At 48.0% G+C, this 6,000-nt stretch overlaps 1 long non-coding RNA gene across 1 annotated transcript; it reads right to left on the bottom strand.

Moving 5' to 3' along the window:
• Positions 1-1,572: 1,572 nt before the first annotated feature.
• LOC112448538 (uncharacterized) lies at positions 1,573-4,095 on the bottom strand. Its single transcript, XR_003036937.2, has 2 exons — positions 2,991-4,095; positions 1,573-2,039 (listed from the first exon to the last, which is right to left on the bottom strand). It is a non-coding gene; the product is annotated as an uncharacterized lncRNA (long non-coding RNA).
• Between the last annotated feature and the right edge of the window lie 1,905 nt (positions 4,096-6,000).

The raw sequence follows: 6,000 nt of genomic DNA, 5'->3' as shown, positions 1-6,000 counted from the left end.
CTCATCTTTCAATCTTAACCCAAGTGTCACCCTCCCTACCCCTCCCTGCAGGGACTTGCCTGGTTTTTCCTCCATCAGGTTCTAAACCTAAAAAGGCTGACTGCCAAAGAATTGATGCTTTCAAACTGTGTGCTGGAGAAGACTCTTGAGAGTCCCTTGGACAGCAAGGAGATCAAACCAGTCCATCCTAAAGGGCATCAACCCTGAATATTCACTGGAAGGATTGATGCTGAAGCTTCAATACTTTGGTGCCGGAAGAGCTGACTCATTGGAAAAGCCTCTGATGCTGGGAAAGATTGAAGGTGGGAGAAGGGGACGACAGAGGATGAGATGGTTGGGTGGCATCACTGACTCGATGGACATGAGTTTGAGTAAACTCCGGGAGTTGGTGATGGACAGGGAGGCCTGGCGTGCTGCAGTCCATGGGTCGCAAAGAGTCGGACACGACTGAGCGACTAAGCACAGCACAGCAGTCATTTTTATTTTCTATCCAACTGGATTACCAGTATTCCTTGGACATTTTCTGGTTTCTCCTGAAAGGTCTTATGAAAAGTAGAACAAGCAGGAATATAGAAGATCTGGGTTCAAATGTGGCTTCCTTCACCTTACAGTTGTATGCTTTTGGGCAACTGATTTAATCTCTCTGGCTCAGTTTCCCCAGCTGGATGTAAACTGGTCTTCAAGTCTCAACATGCCACGGGCAGAGACAGAGCCACCAGCTTCCCTAGTGCTCGCCCCACCTTCTCAAATAGGGCCTTGTTGTTGTTGTTGCTGTTCAGTCGCTAAGTTGTGTCCGACTCTTTGCGACCCATGGACTGCAGCACGCCAGGGCTCTCTGTCCATCACCAACTCCTGGAGTTCACCCAAACTCATGTCCATTGAATCAGTGATGCCATCCAACTATCTCATCCTCTGCCGTCCCCTTCTCCTGTCTTCAATCTTTCCCAGCATCAGGGTCTTTTCCAGTGAGTTGGCTCTTTGCATCAGGTGGCCAAAGTATTTCCTATCAAAACTTCCCTCAGCAGCTTCTGGGGTCATGCTGGGCACCCCCATTGTCTAGCCAGGCACCATGGCCTCTCACTGATGCCCTGGGTCCAGATCCCACCCGTGATCAGAGCGGTTTGGTCAGTTGTCTGGATGACCTGGGAGGGAGATCGCCTTGTCCCATCCACAGATCACTGTTAGCAGAGCGCCAAAGCCATCCACGTCTGGCCCCATATGGAAGCACGTTTCTGGTAAAACGAATCCTCTCACGTCAGCCTCCACCCTGTAGAGTTCAGGGAGGACATCACTGGGGGCCGAGCCAGAAAATGCCTCAAGGCTCCAGCCAGGAGACCAGCGTCAGAACTGCTCAGCTTCTCAGATGACCCTGACATTCTTATCAGGGAAATCTCTTTGTGCCTGGCTGGGCTGCTGCTTCTCCTGGGATCTGCACTCCCGAAGGCTCTTTAGCTGGCCCTGAAAACAGTCCTCTGTTGAGATGATCCAGCCCATTAACTCTGATTTGCGGTAAGACCGCCCCCCTCCCCTGGCCCCATGACAAGTCCCAGGGTCAAGAATAAAATCAATGACTCAACTCAACTTTTGTTTGCATTAAAGGACATCTTAAACTCAAGCTCACAGAACTCGGCTTCCACTGACACAGAGCTGAGCTCCTCCTGGATTTCATTCCACGGTGACCTGGTTCTTCTCACTTGAGATGACAATCATGAACGGGGACAACATCCCCGCATGTAGCCTTCTCGGAAAACACGCACCAGTGGCTTCTGGGATTTTCCCAGGTGCAGGTGTGCGAGGGTTAGGCGGTATCTGTGGCGTCCACTTCCCCTCGAAGGCAGCAGCTGCGCCTGCCGCTGTGAACAGCCAGCCCTGCACAGCTGTGCCACAAGGTTCCAAGCCATGCTCCCATCTGGCTTCAGCTGGCTTGCCCTCGGAGACGGGGGTACGCCCTCCATCCAGGGTAGTACCACCACATCTGTGTCGTTACCATTCCCCAGTGCGAATCACTCTGCAAATGAACTCATAATAGCTGCACAATCCTGCATCATAAAAACATGATCTATTTAACCATTCTATTGTTAAGCAAACACGTCATTTTCAAAGAGTTTGCTCTTATAAAAATTGCTTCTATCGTATTTGCACAGGAACCTTCCTTTGAACCATTCAGTACGAAATGTACACAGGAATCAGGAAACAGTGACAAAGCCGACCCTGCCTGAGGAGGAGGCCATAATCCCTCAACTGAAAGAAACTTAGAGGTTTCTGCTCTTCAGACAGCGCAGTTGAATTAGAACTCGGTGTAATCTCGACGCCACAGGTCTCCATCAGTTTCCCAAGAGATTGTATGGCCTAAAGGGGGTTTTTCTGACCAGCACATAAATGGAGTTCCTGAAAACTAACGAGGATCCATGTCTTCTGGAATTGTTTCCTCAGGTCATCCTGGGAGGATGACGGAGTCAGGATAGAGGAGTCATCATCACATACCCAGGCTCACCTCCTTTCTTAATGTTCCTTGATATTTTAGGTGTCTTGTTATTTAAATATGTTTAATGAAACAAAATAAACTGCAGTCCATTGCATCAGATGGAATGACATCAACCCCAAAATGACCGGCAGGCAATTTCACTACAGAGTGACCTTGGGATATTTCTAAGGCTTATTTCCAGTCCCTACCTGGTACCTACTATTCAAATACATCCTTAATTTCTCCAGCAGAGGCGATAGTTTATTTGCAATCACAATGCCACCCCCCTGCACATTACTTCACTTGGTTCTTGAAACAATACTATGAAGTACAAACAACTGTTTTGGTTATCTCAGTTTTATAGAGGCAGGAGCTCTGGCTCAATGATGTTAAATGGTTTCTGGGCCACGTTCCAGGCTCCAGGAAGGCCTCTGGTTAAGCCTGCCCCTTGTCACTAGTCCTCGGGGTTTGGGAACTCGGCCCCCCCCACCCCCTTCGCCAATGCCCATATCAAGTGTTCACGAACCTTTCTGCTGTGCTGTGGGCTCTGTCATCCAAAAGGAGGAAGATTCCTTTGAGCAAAATGACTTGAGAAAAAAAAAAGGAGAGAAAGTAGCTGGCTTGGGCTCTAAGAGAGGCCGTGGGGCTGCGAGCACTGAGGAGTGGGAGCTGCGGCTGGGCCAGCCCCCTGGCGCACCCGGGCTCAGAGGAGGCCCGGCACCCGCGTGCTCTGAGGCAGCCTCTGGACCCGCGGGGCCCTGGCCGGCTCTCGCTTTCTGCTCCTTCCAGACGTTGTTTCAGGTTTTCTCTCCAAGTGCGATGTCGGTCACTGCAGCTGATCCACAGTCACAGCTGAATTATTTGCCAACATTTTACCTCATTACCCAATAATACCTATTACTCAGTAATCTGAATTGTGATGTTTCTTGGAAAATTGGAAGGTGAAGCTAAGGCTGGTGAGCATGCTTGTGTGGCAGCAACTGGCCGCAGCTGAGGAGTGGCCACCACCTTGAATGAGGTGTGGGTCCCCCTCCACCCCCGTCTACTTTATTTCTCTAGCTTATGTTAAGCATTTGAGCTGGGAACCTTCGAAGAAACAAATATGCTCCTCAGATACTATAAGCACTTAACAGCGAACAAATCTATCATGTCTGTTGAAAAATAGGCCCAGGTTTCTCATCCTCTTTCTTTCCTTTAAACATTTATCTAGCTGCACAGGACCTTGCTTGCGGCCTGTGGGATCTAGTTCCCTGATCAGGGATGGAACCCAGGTCCCCGCGTGGGGAGCTCGGAGTCTTAGCTGCTGGACTGCCAGGGAAGTTCCTCTCTTCCTTCCTGGTCGACCCTAACTACGCAGTTGCTAGGATGCTGTTGTGAGTCCAGGGACCTCGGCTTTGAAATTCCAGAGAGGGTTTAAGTCCAGGCTCTGCATTCATTGGCTCTGTGACACCAGGGAAGAAAAAGTCAGGGTCTGGATGCGTGCAACTAAGCACAGAAGCACAGGAGGCTCGGGCCGCAGTCTGGAGCGCACACAGAAGAAGAGGGCGGTTAACTGAGAGTCTGCATATGGAACGTGGTCCTACCATCTCACCCCAACCCTCAAGCGAGGTCTCTAGCACCCAGGAAAGTAGTCAGACTCCATGCTCAAAAAAAAAAAAAAAAAAAAAAAGGACCTCCCTGTGGTCAGGAATCTGCCCGCTAATGCAGGAGACGCAGGTTCGATCCCTGGTCCAGGAAGATCCCACAGGCCCAAGGGCAAAGAACTGCACCTCAACCAATGGGCTTATGCTCTGGAGCCACGCTCTGCAAAGAGCTGCCCCGCTGCAACAGAGACCCAGCACAGCCAGAAGTGAGTAAAAATAAACATTAACAAAAAGTACTGCAGAGTGGGAAGTCGGCACAGCCTAGTGCTCAGCCCCCAGGCACCTGAGCCTTCCTCAGCCAGTCAGCCCAGCTCACAGAGCTGCTAGTCACGTTTCTGGGCTTCACTTTTAATTAGAGGTGGACAATGAAGAGTCTCTGGGCGCTTCAAGAGAAGACTTACAGTAAAAGAGAGAGACTAAAGTAAACGGGAAAAAACCCCCCAGGCTTGGAGGAAATAGTTATTTTGAGGAAGAGAACCCAAAGTAAAAGCAAACTAAATGAAAATGGTCCAATTAATTTATTCAGAAAGACTCAAGAAGAGATTTCATCCATAAAAGAAGAATAGGATGCTCTGACAAAGGACACAAGATCAGCTCTTCTAAGTTAAAAACACAACCGAGTTATAAAACGATCAACACAAAATTTGGAAGATAAAAAAATTATGGCACTCTGTCTGAAAGTAGAACCAAAAAGCAAAGAGAATTTTTAAAAAGTGGAAAATAATGTGTAGAAAATAGAGAAGTTTTAACATCCAATTAATAGTAGACATAGACAGAGAGAGGAAGAAGTATCAGTGGAGAGGACAGTATCAGGGAAATGCCCCGAGAGGTGTGCAGCACTGACGGCCACAGGGCTCCAGACAGGGCGTCCACCGAGGGGCAAATGCAGAGTCTGAAAAAAGACCCACCCAGTCACACGCTCTGATTTTAAATACCAAAGAAAAAGAGAACAATTAAAAAACTTGCAATTAAAAAAAAAGGTAATTGATAGAGCAGTGAAAATAATAATGAAAGTAAAACCGACTTCTCATTAGCAGCACTGAATGTTAGAAGGTAAGAGTGTGGCGGTCCAGTGGTGTGACTCCACACTTCCACTGTCGAGGGTCTGGGTTCAATCCCTGGTTGGGGATCTAGGGTCCCATAAGCCACACAGTTGAGGGCAAAAAGAATAAAAGAGGCAAGAGTGTGATGCCTTCAGTAATCTGGAAGAAAATGATCTTCAACCTACAGTGTAGTCCCAGCCAAACTGACATCCCAGTGGGAGTGTAGAATAAAGACATTTTGGGACAAACAGGACCCCTCATACATCATTTCTTAGGAAGGTACAGGAAAACGAGCTGCAGGAAAAGAAAGGTATCATCTAAGAAATGGGGGAACGTGGATCTTAGAAAGCCTGGAAACCCAAGGAGGCAACCATGGAGGAAAATCCCATCCCATCAGCCGTGCTGTCTGCTGCAGGAGGATATCTGGCTGTCTGCTGCAGAAGGATATCCAGCCTCAGAGGGGAGGGCTTAAAAGCTCAACAGAATACCTGCTTGGATGAAATCGCTGGGGGAAATAGATCCATGGTAAAGAAAAATGTAACGAGATGAAAGAGAGGCAAATAGAAAATTCAGGGGAAAAAAACTGCATCATAAAAGCAAGGGCAAGCTTCATAAACATTCTGCTTCTTCAGAGAACAGTATGTACTGAGTAACAATATAAATGCTATTAAGTGATTTTCATTTTTAGGATTGGTTTGTGGGAGAGTTAGTTGTAATTAAGAGTAGAACATATCTGTTCTTATCCTTAAAACTGTAAATGGCAGAAGTTGGGAGGTAGATGTGGAAGTGAAGTGTAGAGATGCTGTGACCTTCATCTTAGAAAGTGAGCAGTCAGGAGACACAACCCTCA

The sequence above is a fragment of the Bos taurus genome, chromosome 10, assembly GCF_002263795.3.
Source record: "Bos taurus isolate L1 Dominette 01449 registration number 42190680 breed Hereford chromosome 10, ARS-UCD2.0, whole genome shotgun sequence".
Taxonomy (NCBI): domain Eukaryota; kingdom Metazoa; phylum Chordata; class Mammalia; order Artiodactyla; family Bovidae; genus Bos; species Bos taurus.
The sequence above is the reverse complement of the archived record's forward strand: the minus strand, read 5'-3'. Positions and strand labels throughout refer to the sequence as shown.